At 37.9% G+C, this 20,585-nt stretch overlaps 1 protein-coding gene across 1 annotated transcript in view; it reads left to right on the top strand.

Annotated features, from left to right (window-relative positions):
• Positions 1 to 20,585, top strand: part of SND1 (staphylococcal nuclease and tudor domain containing 1) — a 413,481-nt gene that overhangs the window by 163,149 nt on the left and 229,747 nt on the right. The window lies entirely within an intron of this gene.

The following is a 20,585-nucleotide window of genomic DNA, read 5'->3' as shown; positions in this document are numbered from 1 at the left end:
AGAAAGCCAATATGGAAACCGAGGATATTTTTTGACAGACTATTGTATAAAATAGGCAGACATTTAAATTGGTTACCATATCTTTTATCTTTTTTTTTTTTTTTAAGATTTTATTTATTTATTTGAGAGAGAGCCCAAGAGCGGCAGAGGGAGAAGGAGAAGCAGGCTTCCCACTGAGCAGAAGCCCAATGCGGGACTCTATCCTGGGATCCTAAGATCATGACCTGGCAGATGCTTAACTGATCCTCCCAGGGGCCCCGTATCTTTTCTCTTTTGGATACTTTCATTTACTAGGAAACTAGTAACATTGATTTCAGTTTTTCTCTCTTTGGTGTGGTATTCACTTCTTATTTTAATTATTTTGTGTAGGTAATCTATTTCATTTGGTTCAAAACTCAAATGATAATACAGGGTATATAGTTGGAGAGCTCCCTTCTGCCCGACCCTACCCTACCCTACCCAGCGGATTCAGTTTCTTCTCAAACGATCGTTATTACTACTTCCTTGTGAATCTTCCCAGAGATATTTTAGGTCTATAAGGGCAGATGTTTGTGGGTGGGTGGATATTCTTCTCCCTTTTTACACAAATGCTAGCATCATAAATACAGTTAAAATTTTGTACATATAACCAAAAATAATATTCTTGCATTTGTATTTCACTTTTACATGCTTAAAAGTACTAACTGGTTGTTGTTGATCTGTACAATTTAGGGAAAGCTTACAATTTTCCAGTGAAATTTCATCCTAGTTTTCTATGTGGCCATAATTTTCCTCCTTGAAAATATAGTTGTGTGTTCTGCTAATATTCGTGATCTTGTCCCTTCTATCTTGGTTTTGATACTAAGTTTTGTTTTTGCTGTTGCATTGCAAATAACACTTAGTGCCCATTTTGTTAGTCACGAAAGCAACACTGTTCTATTCTTAAAAAAAAAAAAAAAAATTGGAAAAAAAATTAAAGCAAAAGGAAATGACCACCCAGGGGTAGCAACTGTTAATACTTGAATGTATATATTCCAATCTTCTTTTTATGTATTTGGGTATTTGCATAATTTTCAACTTAGCAGTAATTATATGGTACTTTCTGTTGCGTAACTTTCACTATGATGGTTTCCCTCTGTCATTAGACTTCTACATGAGGTTCTTTTATCATTTAATATCAAGTAAATGTTTAATCAATATCCTAATGTTTGCTATTTGTAGTGGTTTAGCATATGGACTTTGGATTCAAGGTTTTGAATCTCTGGGTAGCATTACCTAACTCAGGCCTGTCATGAGCTTTAAGTGATGTTATGTATGTTAAGCATTTAGTGCAATCCTCTGCATATCCTAAGAACTCAATCAATAAATATCAAACTACTGAGTCAGGGCTTGGGAAAATTAAGAACAGGGAGCAGTATATAATATGACAAATGAAATGACCTAGTTCTGTTCTGTGTCCTGATAAGGCTGATAGAAAGGGAGCTGAAAGGGGAGAACTGGAGGAGAGGGCATGACAGAGAGTGAATCCTTATGAGGGACAGCAGCCAGCACTTTTATTTTCCTTAGGCCCTGTTGCGTTCAAAACCAGTCTAACAAGATTATAGTCAATTGTTTGCCCTTCTTCTTGAGATTGTCTTTTTGATCCCCTGGTTCTTATTGGCCCTGACTTGGGTCGCCCAATTCAGAGAGGAAATGGGAGTGGGGCCTGAATAAGGAAGCGCTTGGAGAGAATGCTTCACATCCTGTTTCCTTCTTTTCTGAGAATTCTGGTACATTTTTCACAGCCTGATAGAGTTCCCATGGGAACTGGCAGGAGCTCTGATGAGAATTCAATTTACTGTGACCCAGAGAAAGGGAAATAAAGAGCCAAATATGCCCTTCTCCAGCAGTTCTCCTGCCCAATCTTGAAGCTCAGACTTGAGGTGTCTCAACTTTTACCTATCCAGTCATACTGTTTGATCGTTGGTTAGAAATAAACATTGGCTACCCTGCTTTTCAGCTCCCCAAGTGAAAGTTCAATTAATTAAATATTTCAAGATAGTATTTATTTGCAAATTTGACACATCTACTTTTAAAAGCCGGACTGTTGAGGAGTAGTTAATTCAGATAGTCATTAAATTTGAGGTGATGCAATGAAGCGGGTTTGCTTCGAATTCCATAGGCAGTATATTTTGTTGACAGTACTGTACCTGATACACTTCAGGTGAGAGATTTATTATGATTTGTATTATAGAGTGATTTTTGGTAGCTCATATCTTAGTCAACACTTAAGCACTTAAGGGTTTACCCTGGTGCTAAGCATGCGGTATAATGCAAACAAAATGAAGTAGAAATGCTGCTTTATTATTATTTTTTTTAATGTAGACATACTGGTTCTACAGATACAGTGTTATATTGTCATTTCTCCATAGTGTCACTTGTGTTTCAATTGATCTGATGGTGTCCTTTTTACCATTAAGTGCATATTAACCAATATTTTGATTGAAATAAATTACCATATTTAATTTATATCCTCAGCATTATTGTCATTTGTTGTCCCACAGAAATTATCTTTGTCGTAGGAAGATAGTTATAGAAAGCTTGATTTTTAGGAAAGTAGTGAGGTTTTATTTTGTTCCCCAATGTAATTAAGTCTATTTCTCTCCTTGGTTTTTGGACACAGAACAAGTGTTAGATGCCACCTCTGTGATTGCCTTCATGTTATCTGAAACTTCAGAAACCTTTTTCTTTTAAGGACTAAACCAACTTAGGTTTAGGATTCCCTTTGGCTAGATGGCCTAGAATGTGAATTCTCATCTTTATTCCTTTTCAGTGTGCTTAGCACTTTATCTGGTTTTGTCATTACTCTGTAGAACTAGCATTCCCACTGCTAGGAAAGGATGGATTCCTTTGTAGTTTCCATAGATACAAATCTCTTTATGTATTCCTGTTTTTATTTATTTAAGTTTATTTTTAAAAAATGATTGAGGAATGAAATGTCTTCATTTTGGGTAGTTCTAACCATCTTGCTAAGGTTTATCATCCTGTTCCTTTAGTTCTTAAATTTGAAAGCTTTTCAGACCTCTAGTGAATAACCCCATTGACTTCCATCTTAGCTTGTGATTTGCCAAATTTTTTTATCTGTGTTTTTGGCAGGGGAGGGAGGGATATGTCCTACGGTTACCATTGATTTGTAAGTTATTTTTGAAAATAAGGAGGTAAAAATATATGAGCACTGAATAAAAATTGGTCAGTTGATTACAAGCCTCACAATGACCTACATGCAGCGAGAGAGTATAGTCTCCCCTGTTACCAGTGATGTGCAGCTTACTGTTTTTCAGGAATGTCACTAATGTTACATTATTATTTTTGTTATTATTATGTTACCTATAATTACTTTAATTCTACCTTAACTATGATGATCTCTTGCTTTTCTTCTTTAGTTACTTTTTTTCCTGGCTGTAAATTCAGTGTATACTCATTATAAGTTTGGAAAGTATAAAGCAAAAATAAAAGTATTTTAAATTACTGTAAACATTTTGGGATTTTTAAAAACTTCTATATGTTTCTGCTGGAATCAATCTATTTGACCATATTTTTTTCAATTTACTGTGTAACCTGAACAGCTCCCTCACATCCTTAAATGATCTTTTTTAATCATAATTTTTTATTATTTTAATTAATTAATTAATTAATTTGGTGGGCAGCAAAGCAGGGCTTACTGAGCAATAGCAAAAGTGATAGTCAGAGCTCCTGAGGTGGAGAGGGGACTCAAGAGGGTTGCCCTTCAATGACCTTTTAATGTAGTAATTTCAATGACTGTCATTTAATTATACCAATTGAATCATCTTGAGTTTTCAGACCTATGACAGGGCGGTTTTATGTTTTAGTAAACAGGGTATACTGTATAACAGAATCAAATCAATTCCCTGAGCATACAAAATCACTGACTTTTATACCTGAGAGGATCTAAAGTTTAGAAGAGTCATCCCATGTCTTTTAATTGATGGTATTGAGTACTTTTTAAAGATAGGATTTGGTCATTTAAGAAGTGTGCTAGTTTCTCCCCCTTCAGTTGTGTGCATTTCATCTCATTAAGTCAGCTTTGTGTTTCCTGAGATTTTAATTGTCTAATGGCAAACTTGAATTTTATTTATTTTTTTCCTTACATTTCTTTTAGCCTGGTTCCAATGCTTAACTTCTTTAAAAGATTTTATTTATATTTATTTGTTAGAGAGAGAAAAAGAAGAGAGGGCACAAGCAGGGGGAGCAGCAGGCAGAGGGAGAAGCAGGCTCCCTGCTGAACAAGGAGCCCAATGCAGGACTCGATCCCAGAACCCTGGGATTATGACCTGAGCCAAAGGCAGATGCTTATCTGACTGAGCCACCCAGGTGTCCCTAATGCTTAATTTTTAAACTTTCTATTGTCCTCTTCAGTATTTAAAAACAATGTAACAACAAAATAGTCTTTGTAATTTTATTTTTTATTTGCTTGTATTGTAGATTAGTGGGGATAGCTGTAAGCCGAGTAGTTTTGGAGGAACCACAGTTAATAACAGAAGCTGGAGGTCTCGGTCTGAACCATCTCATAAACTATCCTTTAGCCACTTACTTTGTATCATCCATTTATTTTAAGAGTAGCTTCTGAAATGACTCAGATTTGGAAGTTTTTTGGGCTAACCCTCCTAGACTGTAATTCTCTCTAGGCATATAACAGACTTAATTTACTGAAATGGCTTCATTTTACTGTGGATTACTGTTCTTGTACTCTCAGATTTTATTTGCTCTGATATTTAGGATCTAGTTGTAACTCTTTCACTGAATTGCTGTTTAAATTTGGAGAATTTATATAACTCCACTGAATCTGCTTTCTCTTGTGTAGTGGCATGTGTTTGCTTTATGGGATAACTGTGGTCCCTTTTCATTCTGATTTTAAATGGCATTCCTTTTACTTTATCCCTTAAAAGCTCAATCAACTAATGCAGAGTTGGAATTTAAAAAATGAAATCTTTATATAATATAAATCTTAATCATTTTTTAAAGTAACTTACTATACAGATATATTTTCTATTTCTACTCTTTCTAAGCTAGCCTAATTCCAGATTCTATGACTTTGCCATTTTGCATTGCAGAAGGCCACTATTGCATATTTTGGGGACATATTATTTAACTTGTGTGAGTAACTGTTGTTGATGTTACTGTGTCTTCCTTCTGCTCCACAGCCCAGCTGCTTCCAAGCAGCTAAAAAAAAGTATTCCCCCAGTGTTCAAGAGAAGCAAAAATGAAGAAAGGGGTGGGGCTCTTGCTTACAGATATTGATGGACTACTAATAAATTGTGGAATTATTAAAAATGTGTTATATTTGGGAGTTGCCTATTAGATCAATACCCTGTTTGCTCCAGATCAAAGTATCTCAAACATGCCTACTCTCTTATTAATTAAGGGACTTTTTTATACTTTTGAACCCATACTTATCATTGAATATTTTACTGATTTCTTTGCTAAATTATGTTTATCATGATGTTTACTTGTAGGAATGTTAGCATATGTCAGTCACTAAGAATACTCACTTTATTAGATATGATAAAGCATTTCTATTTATAACCTTCTGTCAGTTATAACCATTTCTTTTGTACATTATATTTATAAACACATCAGTTTATTTATTTATTTATTTATTTTTAAATTTTATTTAATTATTTGACAGAGGGAGAGAGAGAGATCACAAGTAGGCAGAGAGGCAGATGGGGAGGGGGGGAAGCAGGTTCCCAATGCGGGACTCGATCCCAGGACCCTGAGATCATGACCCAAGCCAAAAGCAGAGGCCTAACCCACTGAGCCACCCAGGTGCCCCCATCAGTTTATTTAAACTAAACATATCTATGCATATTGGTTTATCTTTTACAGTGAAAATAAGGATCTTACTATGGACCCATCTTTTCTGTTTCAGCACTTAATTAACTTGAAATTTCAGTGTTGTTCTTTAATATATTTATTTAGTTGCTATTTGATTTCTTGTGTGTATGTGTGTATGTATGTACATATACATGTAGCAGTTTTGCTTGATATTTTTCTAACATAGTAAGTTTGATTTCTATTTCTTATACCTAGTCGTTGTTCTGGAAGGTACTCTTTAAATGATTGGGCTTTAGATGATTCTTTTGAGATTGAGAAGTCTCTCCTTTAGGTAGTTTGCATGAAGATTGTGGCCAGTGGTTGCAAGAAATTCTTATTGCAATAAACCTCAGTTGCTGATTTTCTCGTGTCATCTTGGTAGTTGTCTCAGGAGCTGCTAGAAGTTTTGACTGTGTTCTTATTTCCCATGAAATTGTCTAAACTTGTGTGGTAATTTTGTATTTGACAGAATATTTTAAATATCATCACTGTGTTGTTAGGCTGGTCTGTTAATGAACAGATTACTTTATAACTCAAAAATACCTGATGAGTAAACCAACTGTCTTGTGGATGAGATGACATCTCATGAGAAAAGAGAGAGAGAGATTTTTCTTTAGTGGCACAAGGACAAAAATTCTTTCCATGCCAAATTATGGAGAAGGGTTCATTGGGTCTTTCTGTTTATTCCTACACTACTGTGCTGTGGAAGAATTTCTCATTAGTTTTTCCATTGTGGACTCTTAGAGGTGGAGGCAGGAGAGGTATAGGGCAGCTGGTAGGAAAAGACTCACATAGAATTTACCATATATGACACATTAGGGAGAGCTGCATTTCCGTGTGTGCCAAGGATGTAGTCGAACAGGCCAAGTAATGATGGAGGAGTCCTTGAATCCTGAAATGTGGTCCAGTTCATTTTAAGTGGGTTGTGTGTGCGAGAAAACTAGAAGCACACATAGCTGGTGAGAGGGTAGAAGCCTATAGGGATTGTAATTTTGGGAAGAATCTTTACATAGACTCTGTATGTAAACCTACAGATACTGTATGTAAACATACTGTGTCTAAACAGTGGTGCTGTACGGTTTGTCCTAACCAAAGGACCTGTTGTGAGGAAGCTTGTGCTCCTGTGAAGTAGCTGCTTGATTGGTTGATGACTCAGGGAGCACCCCCTGAGACTTAGGCACCAAAATAATTCTTACTTCTTACCAAAGAGTGGCTTTTTAAAAAAGATGGATTTGGCTGAGGTTCCCTGAACTGGGTAGATGAGGGGATTAAAATCATTATCTTATATGATTTGATTCAGAGGGCTTCCCTGTGTTGGTTAATGGTAAATCTTCTGCATATGCCATCAGTTGCTCTCTCAGCTGATTCTCAAGGCACGTCATGGTATTACAAAAAGCAAGATTATTGTTACTAGAAAAAGATCTTATTAAAGTGGTTCTCCATGTACTTTATCTTATTATGGCTGCAGTCTCAAAAGTGTATCTTCAGGGGCACCTGGGTGGCTCAGTGGGTTAAGCCTCTGCCTTTGGCTCAGGTCATGATCTCAGGGTCCCAGGATCGAGCCCCATATCGGGCTCTCTGCTCTCTGCTCAGCAGGGAGCCTGCTTTTCCCTTCCCCTCTGCCTGCCTCTCTGCCTGCTTGTGATCTCTCTCTCTCTGTCAAATAAATAAAATCTTAAAAAAAAAAAAAAAGTGTATCTTCATAGATGAAATATGGTGTACACACGTAAGTACACATACTCTGCCATAAAAGGACATCAAGTACTGATCTGTGGAACAACCTGGATGTACGTTAAAAGCATTATACCATGTGAGAGAATATGCAAAAGGAACCGCTTCCTCTATGTTTCCATTTATGTGAAATGTCCAGAATAGACAGACACAAGGAGATAGTAGATTAACGTTCCCCAGGAGCTGGGGGAAGGAGGGAACAAGGAGTGACTACTTAATGTCTAGAGGATTTCTTTTTGGGTGATGAAAGTGTTCTGGAATTAGATAATGGTGATGGTTTACAGAGTTGTGAATATACTAAAACCCACTGAACTGGTATACTTTAAAATGGTTACATTGGGGGTGCCTGGGTGGCTCAGTGAGTTAAGCCTCTGCCTTCGGCTCAGGTCATAATCTCAGGGTCCTGGGATCAGGCCCCACATCTGGGCTCTCTGCTCAGTGGGGAGCCTGCTTTTCCCTCTCTCTCTGCCTGCCTCTCTGCCTACTTGTGATCTCCCTCTGTCAAATAAATAAATAAAATCTTAAAAATAAAATAAAATGGTTACACTGGTGAATTTTATGTAAATTTTATCTCAGAGATGAAATGGCACATCTCTCTGTTGGTGGAATGGCTGCTGAATGAATGATGAGAAGCATTTGGTATTTGTTTCTTGATGCTATTGCTGGTTGACATTTTACCCATTGAATTAAGTAATGGATAGTAGGGGCAGCCCTTGAAATGTATGAGGAATCCCCTCATTAAGGGAAATACATACTTGCACAGTGACTTGATAATTCATGAAAGTGCTATTGGATAATCACCTTTAAGTTCCCATTTTTAATGGGAATGCAAGACACTTGGTTAAAGTGTGACTGATTCCATTTGTATGTTCACTGTGTGTTATCCAAACTTGGTTTTGAAAATCTCTGGCTCTCCTTTTGGGAAACTAGTTACTAGATTGTTGCCTAGGTATAGCTAGCAAGCTTTATATTTTGAGATTCTCTGTTAGATACAGACTGGAATGTATGAGTTAGAGGTATAGTAGGGCAGTGACTGGTGGCAGTTTATTGGCACACCAAACATATTTTACCGTATTTGATTATCTTCATATTATTTGCTATGAGACATTGGTCCATTACCCCCAGTTCTTGGCTCATGATGTCACAGCCTTTGCTGATCTGTACAGTACATTATACTAAAAAAGGAAACCCCATGGGTTGACATCAGGTTTTATTGACTATTCTGTGATGATTTAGGGAGACAGAATGAAGTCCATTTGTTGCAGTGGGAAACCTGTCCTCCTTGTCCGCTCTACCAGTGGGGTACAGGATCAGGGTATGAACTGGGGATGGGGCACAGCCCTTCAGACACTACGAACTGTTGGACTTAGAATAAAAAAAGAACAGCAGGTTAGCCTGCTGCAAAATACTGGGGCTTAGTGAATGGTCTGTAGAGTAATATTTTGTATCTTTCATCCACTGTTCCTCAGCTACCTGAAGGGCTGCAGCTAGGTATAACAAACATAGACCAGTAGTGTCGGACTTGTCAGTGACCAGCATGCCAAAATGTAGTTCCTTGTTACGTGACAGGTAGAGAAAACATATGGCAGGCAGGTGGTGGCAGCAGCATCATTATCAGCTCACAGTGAGATTGGCAGTTCATTTGCAGATAGTGATGCCCACCTGCCATGGAAACAGTACACCACTGGGCACCCGGAAGCCCTCATGATTGTGTTCTTCTAACAGTGTTTAGCCTGCCCTGCATAATTCTTATTGGTTGGCAGACACTACCAAATGGTGACACTGGCCACAGCCTGGGAACTAGTGTGATGTAAATATATATTCAGTATTGAAGTGTCTGGTTTGAGCAGGCTAGTTTGTTGTTGTTGCTCTGAATAAAGGTGCATGTTCTCTTCTTTATATTTTTATTGCAACTATCCATTTTCCCCCTTAACTTTAATCTTATTTTTCTTCTTCGAAATGTAACTTACAAATTTTAATCTTGGAAATTCACGGCGTAAAAAGAACTGAATGTACCCTGTAATTGTAGGTATATTCCTACAGTTTGTTAGGTATGTTCCTCTGGATTATCTTTCTGTGTCCTGAATTTCCCCAAATAGGATTGTATTATATGTACCATTACACATTTGCTTTTTTACTTGGCCATGTTTCCAAAACAGAGTGCATAGATCTCCCTTGTTTTCAACAGCCATGGAATGTTTACTGAGAAGTGCTGGTAATACAGTGGTGGAAAAAAAGAGCCATGACCACTACCAACTTGGAACTCGTGGGCTGCTATGAGAGATAGATCACAACTTGTAATTATGCTTTTGTGCTAAACTACCATGAATGCAAAGGACAGAGTCCTTGCACATACATCTTTGTTTCTATAGACTAAATTCCTTAAAGTGAAATTGCTGGGTCAAAGGACATCTACATAGTAAGTGTTGGTACAGTGTCAATTTGACCTCCAAAGATATTGTACCAATTCCTGCCAACAGTGGGAAAATAGTGCTTAGAGAAGCACATGAAAGTTGAAGGCTTATTAGATAAAAGCATGGGCAGTAGTGATTAGATTTCACTGGAGAATCAGGTGGGGGATGGAAAAATTATGGTGGGACACAATGAAATTTCCCCCCAAATCTAAATCTACACTTTCATATCTCTAAGAGAGGTCTATTCCTCCTGGAGGAAATGTGTCCAAGCACAACCAACACATCCAAAATTATTTGACAAATTTATAGGAAGTCAATGAGCTGTAGATTAATCTGTCTTACTCTATGACTGCTGCTGAGAAATGGTGAAGCAGGCAACATTTAGTTAGACTTGTGGTACCTAGACATGTAGCTTGAATTCACTCTTCTGTTTAGAAAGCAGAAAAATACATAAAGGTATTTCATATCCTGAGAAGGGTGGAATAATTTGTCCTCCACGACCGCCCGAGACAGCTCCTTTATTTCAGTGGGTTATTGGACATAACTTGTCATTATTATTGCCTTTGGGTAAACATCTGTTTTCTGGGAATGTGATGGGAGTATCCTCTTGAGATTCTGGAGTTGGCTAGGTATGAGATAAGAGTTGTCTGACCTTTACCTGGCTGCTGCTGCTAGGTTACTGCCTAATGGAATGTGCATGAGTAGAAAATCCTAAGCAAAAAAACAAACAAAAAAGATGTATTTAGTTGTGGTAAAATGCCCATCACAAAAATGTATGATCACAACCATTTTTAAGTGTACCATGTGATTGTATAACTCAGCACTACTAAACTCCAGAACTCTTCCATCTTGCACAACTGAAGCGGTTTACCCATTTAACAGCATTTCCCCATTCCCTCCTCTCTCTAGCCCCCTAGCAGCCTCCATTCTGCTTTATTTCTTTGAGTTTGACTACTCTAGATACCCTATGTAAATGGACTCATGCAGTATTTCTTTTTGTGACTTGCTTATTTCACTTAGTATAATGTCCTTGAGGTTCATTCAAGTAATAGCATGTGTCAGTGTCCTTCCTTTTTAAGGCCATGGTATCCTATTGCGTGTATATACGACATACGCCACTTTTTGTTTATCCATTTATCCATCAGTAAGCCTTTTGGTTGCTTCCACTTTTTGGTTATTGTGAGTAATGCTGCTGTGAACATGGGTTACAAATATCTCTGAGGCCCTGCTTTCTGTCCTTTTTTTTTTTTTTTTAAATGATGTATTTATTTTTTACCAGAGAGAGAGAAGTGTTTGTGTGCGGAGCGGGGTGGGAGGGGCAGAGGAAGAGGCAGGAAGAGAAACTTAAGCAGACCTCACGCTGAGTGGGGATTCATCCCATGACCCCGAAATCACCACCTGAGCCCAAACCAAGAGTCAAACCCTTAACTGACTGCACCACCCAGGTGCTCCTTCAATTGAAGATACCCAGAAGTAGAATTGCTGGTTCTTATGGTAGTTCTGTTTTTTATTTATTTATTTATTTATTTATTTTTAAGAATCTGAGCAATTTTTCTGCTTCCTGTGTCTGAAGGGTTAGCAGTGGAGACTGGGGAACCAGGAGTCTCGGAGCAGATTTCTCCATATAGCTGCCTAAATTTAGGCTGTTAGGTATGTAAGTAATACATTTCACATAGGGTTACCATCCATTTCTATGTTCACCTGGTTTCCAAATATGTATTTGTGGGGTGGGGAGTTGACTGTATGCATATAAACTGTTTTTTGTTGTTTTGCTTTTTGGTTTTTTTGGGGGGGGGTTGTTTTGATTCTTTTAAACAGTGGCTGCATACAAGTCAAAAGACCTGGATTTGGAGGTGGACACACAGATGCCATGCAGGATGGTCTTTGATCAAGTTCTGTGTGTAGTTTCAGGCATTGACCTTAGATGTTATTGCTGTGTGCACGCTGTACCTTTGATCAAGGAACTTCGTTCGTTTCATTTAGTAGGCCTCTGTCTTCTCTGTGAAATACAGGGAGAGGGTGATCTATCTAAAGGAAGAAAGACCTATGATGTTAACATCTGTTTGTCTTGCAATCTTTTCTTTGCATCAAAACCAAGAATATTTTGTATAAGTACAGAAGAGCTATATCCTTTGGCTATTTTTCTTTGTGCCATTGGCAGACATTCCTTAAGAATTATTATATGTTCCTTCCTAATTCTCCTTACAGAGCATGATGATACACTTCTTTTAGTCCAGTTCACCCCTTTAGTTAATTTACCTGAATATGTATTCCCTTTGTCTGAGTGACTTCTAAATGCCAGCTCATGGGCATGCTGGAGAAAAGGGTGTGCTTTGAACTGTAGTGAATGCAGGATGGCTTTTCTCTACTGGCTTTGCTCACCCAAGCAACACCTGGCCCCCAGAGCAATAAGGATTTATTGGAACTCTTGACAAGGTGAATACGTTAGCCCCCACTTTATTGCTTAAGTTCCCCTGTTTGGCCTTTTGGTAAGAGGAGACATTTTCTTCATAGACTGGCATATATTTGCAGAGAAAATATAATTTTTGTTTTTATCCATGTCTTAATAATATCCCCCTTTCCCCCAGTAATTCTTCTTCTCAGATGCCATTAAGCAAATCCTCTTTCTTCATATCCCTGAGCCTCTCCGTTTTATGACTGCTGTTTTAAAGACTGAGTGACATTGTGTGTATTCTACACAAAGACATAAGGATCTCTGTGTATTTGTGCTGCTTGTGTGGCTGGAACTCCTCCAGGGAGAGTTCTGGATGAAATGATTTAATTTCCCCTGACTGCTGCTGACCTTGGAAATTTTGGACACAGATGCCTGTGACTGACACTTGTATAGGGGAGAAAAAAAGACCCTCGCGCAACTTCCATCCTCTGGAGGAAAGCAGTGGGAGATGGCAGCTCTGATGAGGAGTAAGAAGGACCATATGGGAGACACAAGGGGCAGTTTCCAGTATTACTTGTGGGGCCTCACTATTATAATTAGGTATTGGGATGAGTCACACCATGTTATGGTAATGAATAAGATGAGGGAGCATTCATGCAAACACAGATTATACTTTTTATATATATTTGCATGCTTGTAAGGACTGAAGATTCTAGAGGATTAATGAAAATATTGGCAGCTATGCAGTTATTTTCATATAGTGGTCTCTGTTTTTCTGTGATCCTTATCAGATTTACTTGAAATATTTTCAATTGTCAGAGCTGTGTTTTCGAAACTGTATATGTGCCATTATTTACCTCATACATAAACTAAGGATATTTGGAGACCATTTTAATGTTATGGTTGTCAAGTCACTACTTCTAGCAATCTTTGCCAGTCTCTAATGGGTCCTTATATAAAATGTTTCACATGTATTTGCCTGTGTATGCTTTTAATTAAATATTTACCAAACTGAATGTTTATCAGGAAGCAGTGATGTCCACTTAAACGAATGCTTAATGTTAGTAGAGACTCTCAGCATCTCCACAGGCCCTGTGTTAAGCTGGATTTCTACCTTTCCTCTCAAAACAGATAAAAGCATCTGCCCATCCAGCAAGGTGGTGGGGGGTAAGGAGTTCATTTTGTCAGAAATACATCAAATAAAAATGCTCCTTGCCTTTGCGCTTATAGAGGTTTGTAAGCACCATAGGTTAACATTCCATTGATGCAACTAGAATATGCTCAGAATAGTTCTGACTCTGGGGGAGTTGGAAAGGGTGATTATAGATGGGTGAGAGCAACATAAATATATGTGAATAAACAACCAGCCTTAGCACCTAATTACAGTGATTTCAAAGTTGGGGGGGTTGTTACACAGTACACCAAGGCTGGATTGGAGAAGTAAGAAGGTAGGATTCGTTTGTTTCCTTATCTTTGCAGTGTAGGTGTATAATTTTTTGTCCATTATCTATAAAATTGCTTACGTTCCCCGGTTTGGCATTCTGTAAAAATTGTTTTAAGACAGATCTGAGCTCAGTGATATCCTAATGAAACATAAATTTCAGCTTTTTGATTGTGGTTATAAAAATAAATAGTTCACATCCACCAATTGCTCAATTTCTTTCTAATAATAACAATCAATACTCAGCAGAAGTATTCATCATCACTACGAAAGTATGTATTTCATTAACCTGAGTTTCTAGTCACCATCCATCCAGTAGAATAAATTCCAACTCCTAAGATAAAGAATTCTAGAATTATGCCAGCAAATCAAGAATAAATAAAACTTGGCCATTGGAATGATAGAAGTGATTGAAAAGTATCTTCATCAAATACATAACAGAATATATTTTACAGTGATAGTCATAAATTAAAGGAATTTTTTTTCCCTTTGTACAAATTTAGTGTCTCATCCAAAATTGTTTTTAGGAACTGAAAATTCCAAAGCTTTCTGGTCAAGTCCAGTAACATTTTTTTTTTTAAAGATTTTTATTTATTTATTTGACAGAGAGAGAGAGAGATCACAAGTAGGCAGAGAGGCAGGCAGAGAGAGAGGGGGAAGCAGGCTACCTGCTAAGCAGAGAGCCTGATGCACGGCTTGATCCCAGGACTCTGAGATCATGACCTGAGCTAAAGGCAGAGGCTTAACTCACTGAGCCACCCAGGCACCCCCAGATTTTTTTTTTTTTAAGATAATGAAGGATAAACTTTTTTATTTTTCATACCTGGTTTTTCATAAGATGTTTGTTCCTATTTGGTTTCAGAGTGTTTACAGGGAATTCTTAAGAGAAGATAGCAGAAGCTCCCAGGAAGAAATGGAGAAAGTTAGAATCACAATAGGTAGGCTTCTATAAGAGAGGATGACGCTAAGACTCTTGTGCCTGAAGGAAGAGGTGGTGACCAGAGCAGCAGGTGGCTCCCAAGCACTTAAAAGGTGTGCGGTCTGGATGGAGACGCGCTAGACCCACAGCAAGCACACCGATTTCAGTGACTTTGTATCAAAGGAAAAATAATCTTAGTACCTTTCTCATGTTGTTATTTGTTGACATTTTTAGTTAAATAGGAAAGACTAAAAATAATTTCATCTGTTTTTCCCTTTTCAATGTTGCTAATAGAAAATATGAATGTCGTATGTTGCTCTCATTTGTGACTCATGGTCTTCCTGTGACCCCATGCTGTCTAGGGAGAGGTACATGTGATGTCCTGTTGTGGGGGTTGAGTGGCTCCACGAGGCTTGTATCTGAGTAGCTAGCTGGCTTGGCTAGGAGGTAAGATTAGCACATGCCCAGAAGCAGGACCAAGCGGCCCTCCTCGCAGCTGTTTTGAAGCTCATCCTGTATCTAGGTGAATGGGTAATTAAGATTTGTTTGAAAATGTAAAAATATGCGATGTATATATTTTTAAATTAATACGTAAGGTGCTTTTTAGCAGAGAAGAAAGATTAAGCATACATAAATATTGAGGAGTATTCTGGAAGGTCCTGTTTTGTCCAGATAAGTGGAGACTTGGTCTCTTTGTTCATTGTCTTCCTGATTTAGTAAGGCAAGGAGTATCCTCTTGAAGTATCTTTAGTTAACCTATTAATTGAGATTATTCCCACACTCTGCTTTAATTATCTTTGGTAAATAAAATCTTCAATAACTGGTACCTACAAAATTAATCTAGAAAAAGTATAAATAAATACTAAATAGTGTATCATTTTTTAAAATAAGCCCCACTTATCTCTAAGTTGGGATGAATATGTATGAAGTACATATTCTTGTTTGCTGTGGCTCCTTAAGGAGAAAAGTGTATTTAATTGAGTCTTTCTACCTAATGATTTTAGTAGTCTAATGATTTAAGTCAACATGCATCTTATTTTTGCATATATGTATGTATTCATGTACTTATTTATCTCACATACATTTATTTAGTACTAACTTTGTGCCCGGCTCTCTAAGAAAATCAGTGCATGTTTATCTAAATATAATTGACACATAGAGCTTACTCTGAGTCTGGCTCTGTTCTAAATGCCTTGTGTATATTAATGCATTTCTTCCTACAACTGTGAGATGGGCAGAGTTATCCATGTTAAACTGAAGCACAGAGGAGTTAGGTAACTTATCAAAGCTCACACAGCTCTTACGTAGAATTGCTGGGAACTAAACCTTGCAGCCTGGTGGGCTCGAGTCCATGCTCTTATTTAAGCTGTGTAAAATAGTTTGTTCTACTTACTTTTGTCTTCTGGGTGCATTAGCTGGACTTGCCCAGACGGTGATGTTGTCTTTTCTGGGGTACACAGAAGCTTTTCATAACTACCTGGAAATTCTGTTATGAGAGTGATGGATCATTTAAAAGCTGATTTCCAGAGGCAGGGTATTTATTACAGCTCCTAGTGAATTTATGATTGGCCATGTGGAATAGTGGGTGGGATTATATGATGCTTATGCAAAATAGCCTTACATAACAGCCCTAGTTACATTAATACTAAACTCAGGCTGTGACCTGGAAATATTGTGGATATGCAGTTGTTTTTTCCTCCCTTCCTTGTCCTTTATACACGGTTCAGATTTTGTCATTTTGTCATTTCATTATCATCACTACCATAAAGTCTATGAAGTTCTTTGGTAGTTTTGCTTTTTGAGAGATCAGTTGGATGAAGAATATCCATCCATAGATGCTCACAGTTCTTTAGGTGTGGCCTAAAGCTATTCTGTTGAACTAAATTGCTTCCATGCTTTATAAGAGATTTGATAGAAATTTGGTCTTACGTTTTCATCTTCATTTCTCTGCAAGGTCCTTGAAAGGAATACTCTACAATCTAGTGAACCAAGGATAGGTCAAATTACATTGCCCTCTACCCTTTTTTTTTCTCTGAAAAATGTGTTTGAGAAATAAATAATATAGGAAATTACATGTATTTTGCTTATTCAACCTATTACAGGAATGGCTGTGATTAAAATTTTATCATGATTTCAAAATACTCCTCTCCCCTCTCTTTTAAATAAATACATTTTTGTCATATAAAACAGTGGAAAGGTCAACAGCTTGACAAAGTAGTTCTCAAAATTGATCTTTCTCATTTCAAAGGTGTCCTTTAGGATTTTATGTCTGAAAGGGCTCCTGGTTACATGCAACAGGTATTTACGTATACCCAGCTACTCCTGTACAGGCCCTGTGACGACAGTGTTAGTAAAAGGCATGACCTGCCTTTTCCTGGAATTTACAATCTGTGTGTTCCAGTATATTGTAAATGTAAGGTAGGAATTACAGAGGCTTAAGAAAATGCCATATAATACGCCATATTTGGCTGTCTTGGAATTCGAGAGTTTAGTGATACTGTAAAATTCTAGTCTAGTGCTCTAAATTTTCCAGGTGAAAAAGTGAGACCCAAAGATGGGATGTGACTCTTCTGTGAGAGAATGACAAGTGGAACCAAGCAAGAGTCCAGGGCTCCTTGGGGTCATTGCTGTAAAGAGAGATCAGAGATCAGGCCCTGTCTTTGTGTTATATACATGTAAAATACTTGTGTCCTAAACATTTCCAGGAGTATTTTTGCTTGATAAGTGAGGAAACTATCTGCATCAACTGCTACTTTTTAATTCCTGCCATTCTGTATGTAGGTAACCCATAAGCACAAAAGTAGTTATCAATTATTCAAAGACCTTGCTAAGATTTACAGTTTTAATTGAAACTAGTTAAATTGTGGCTCTTTTTTAAGTGATTGACAAGTCAGTGATGAGTATCTAGAGATGGCTGCAAGGTAGAGAAACAGATCTCAGAATCCACAGGAGAGGGACATAAATGCTAATTATACAATGACTTTAATTCTTGGTTTGTCGTGGCTACTTGCAGGTGTGTGTCTTGGCTGTGGGCTGTTCTCAGGGCCTCATTTGTATTTGAAATTTACTTTAATAATGTTCTCTCCCCAGAGAGCTCTTTTTTAATCTCTTACTTTCAGTTATTTTCCTAGATAATGGAAGAAATTAACTGGGAGATGAATGTAACTGATTCTTTAGGTTAGTGAAAATTGAAGTTTTGTTTGTTTGGTCTTCCCACTTATTTTCCTGAAAATCAGTTTTGGAATAGGGTGTCTTTTCTCCTTCTGAACTGGAGGATGGTCATGTATTCATTTTTGTTAATTACCATTACCCTCCCACCACCACTACCATCTTCATCGCCACCATTACTCACTTGGTCTTCTGGATGAACTAATGCTCTCTGTGTAAGAGCTAATGTTACTCTGTGCAGTGTATTTGCACTGAAGAGCTACTATCCTACTCTCCTGTCTGCTGAGGTAGAGGCTTGGTATTAGCAGGTGCAAGGTAACCTTGAGATTCATAGTTTATTTTTAAGCAAGGAAGAATGTTTCCATTGGAGTAGAACTGTGGGTTTGAGCTGGATCAGGTGAGAGCACAGATATGTGGACCTCTTTCCTCAGTTCCATATAATTTTTGGCTTCACACCAAATGCCCCCAGTCCACCATATTCTGTGGCTATGCCCTTTTTAAACTTAACCCTAAATTCCTTTACATTCCATGGTGTGGGCACCCTTGAGGTTTAGCTCCTGTACACTGCTAGTTTCCTGTGTGATTTTGCCATGAGTTAAACAGATTTCCATGTGCTCTCCTGGCTCTCTTCCTGCTTCTATAAGTTAGTTGTAGGGCCTTGCCAGGGTATAGAGTTCCAGGATGTGTCACTGCAGGTAACTTGGGGACAAGCTTTTCCTCTCCTAGGAATTTGAGTCAGCTGTGCTTCTGTTTGTAGCCCCTCTATTTCCTTGCTCTGTCTTTGGCCTGTATTAACTCTGGCTGCATACAGGGGAACTATTAAATTAATAAACTATTAAACTATGTCCCTGCATACAGGGAAACTATTAAAACCTTACTGAAGGAGGGCCTAGTTATTAAATTTCATCCCTTCTCCTAGTCTGATCATATCCCTCAAAGGTACCCATCTCCTTAGCTTTAGACAAGTCAATGAGACCTAGCAACAATTTCAGTGAATATATCTGACTTTAAGGGTCTTCTGTATATTTTCTTCTTGTCTGACTTGTGTTCTGTCAGTACTTCTCATAATTTACCTTACCTTCAGTCCTTAACTGGCTTTCTCTGTGATAGGGCTCTCTGTTGCTTTTAAATCGTGATTAGATGGAGTGTTCAAATGAGTGATCTGACAGTCCAAATTTTGAGGCAGCTGTCCTTTTCAAAATTTTTGTATTCATTTTAAAATGAGTTTTTGAGGAACAGACAGTTTGAAAGGATTTTAATCGTGCTCACCAGCACTGTGGCTGAACTTGATGTCTATTCCATATGCTGTCTTTAAGCTGATCAGTGGGAACTAAAGACATGTTTAGAAAATGAGGTTCTAGACTTTGACTATGAGGATGGCTTCAGGATGCTTGATCTAGTGTATTTTCTTCCATGCAGATATGTAAGCCTTGGCCATGGCCAAAACGAGCCACATACCTTAATTCTGTGAAACAGACACTGCATGTTTATTAATGGATACTACATACTTGTTCCTTCTTAAATGTTTTCATAAAGAAAGCTCATTGTTCGGTATGCCCATCTCCTTATATTGTATATTAGGATTCGACAGCTTTCTCATTTTAGGTTCCTAGCTTCCTAACCTATTTGTATACCTATTCTTTCTTCATTTGAAATTTAAAGTTTTTCTGGCCCATTCAGTCGTTACTTTTCTCCAAACTTCCTACCTTCAACTAAACTGGCACTGGATGTGGTTAGCTGTGTCATTTTATTTATGTACTGTGATACCAGTCCCGAGCATCCTTGTGACTGTCATCTTGTTTGTTTTCCTTGATGTTTCTTAACTTGGTTCTGGAAAAGTTATGGTAGACTGAAATAACACGCAGTTTTTCTGTAGAGGCATTTCATATTTTTAAAAAACAGATCTTCAAAGGAGTCTGAAAAGGTTAAAGAACTGCTCTACATAATGTTATCTAGGAGTCCTACAGGAATATTGCCAACCTCTTTTCTGTCAAGTATAATATCCGTGGGACCTTAAATGTCCGGCCATTTGTCTTTCTCTTTTGGTATCAGTCTTTTAAATTTTTAGAGCAGTTTTAGGTTCATAGCAAAATCGAACAGAAAGTGGAGAGTTCGCATTTATGCCCTCATTCCTCACAAGTGCAGCCTCCCCCACTGTCACCAGCCCCTACCAGGATGGTACATTTGTTATAATTGATGAACCTACGTTGATAGATCACCACTTAAAGTCCATAGTTAAATGGGTTCACTCTCAGTGTTCTGTGTTCTCTGAGTTTTGAGAAATGTGTAATGGCATGTGTCCATCATTATTGTCTAATAACAGAATAGTTTCACTGCCCTAAAAATCCCCTGTGCTTTTCCTGTTCATCCATCTCTCTTTCCCCTGACCCCCAGCAACTGCTGTTCTCATTCTTTATAATTTTGCCTCTTCCAGAATGTCACATAATTGGAACCATACAATATGTACCTTTTTTTCAGGTTGGCTTCTTTCTCTTAGCAATAGGCGTTTAAGGTTCCTCTAAGTCTTTTTTGGCATGAGAGCTCATTTCTTCTTTTTTTAAAAAAATTTTTAAAAGAGTTTATTTATTTATACGACAGCGAGACAGGGAACACAAGCAGGGGGAGTGGGAGAGGGAGAAGCAGACTTCCCACTGAGCAGGGAGC

Source organism: Mustela nigripes, chromosome 4 (genome assembly GCF_022355385.1).
Source record: "Mustela nigripes isolate SB6536 chromosome 4, MUSNIG.SB6536, whole genome shotgun sequence".
NCBI lineage: Eukaryota > Metazoa > Chordata > Mammalia > Carnivora > Mustelidae > Mustela > Mustela nigripes.
The sequence above is the reverse complement of the archived record's forward strand: the minus strand, read 5'-3'. Positions and strand labels throughout refer to the sequence as shown.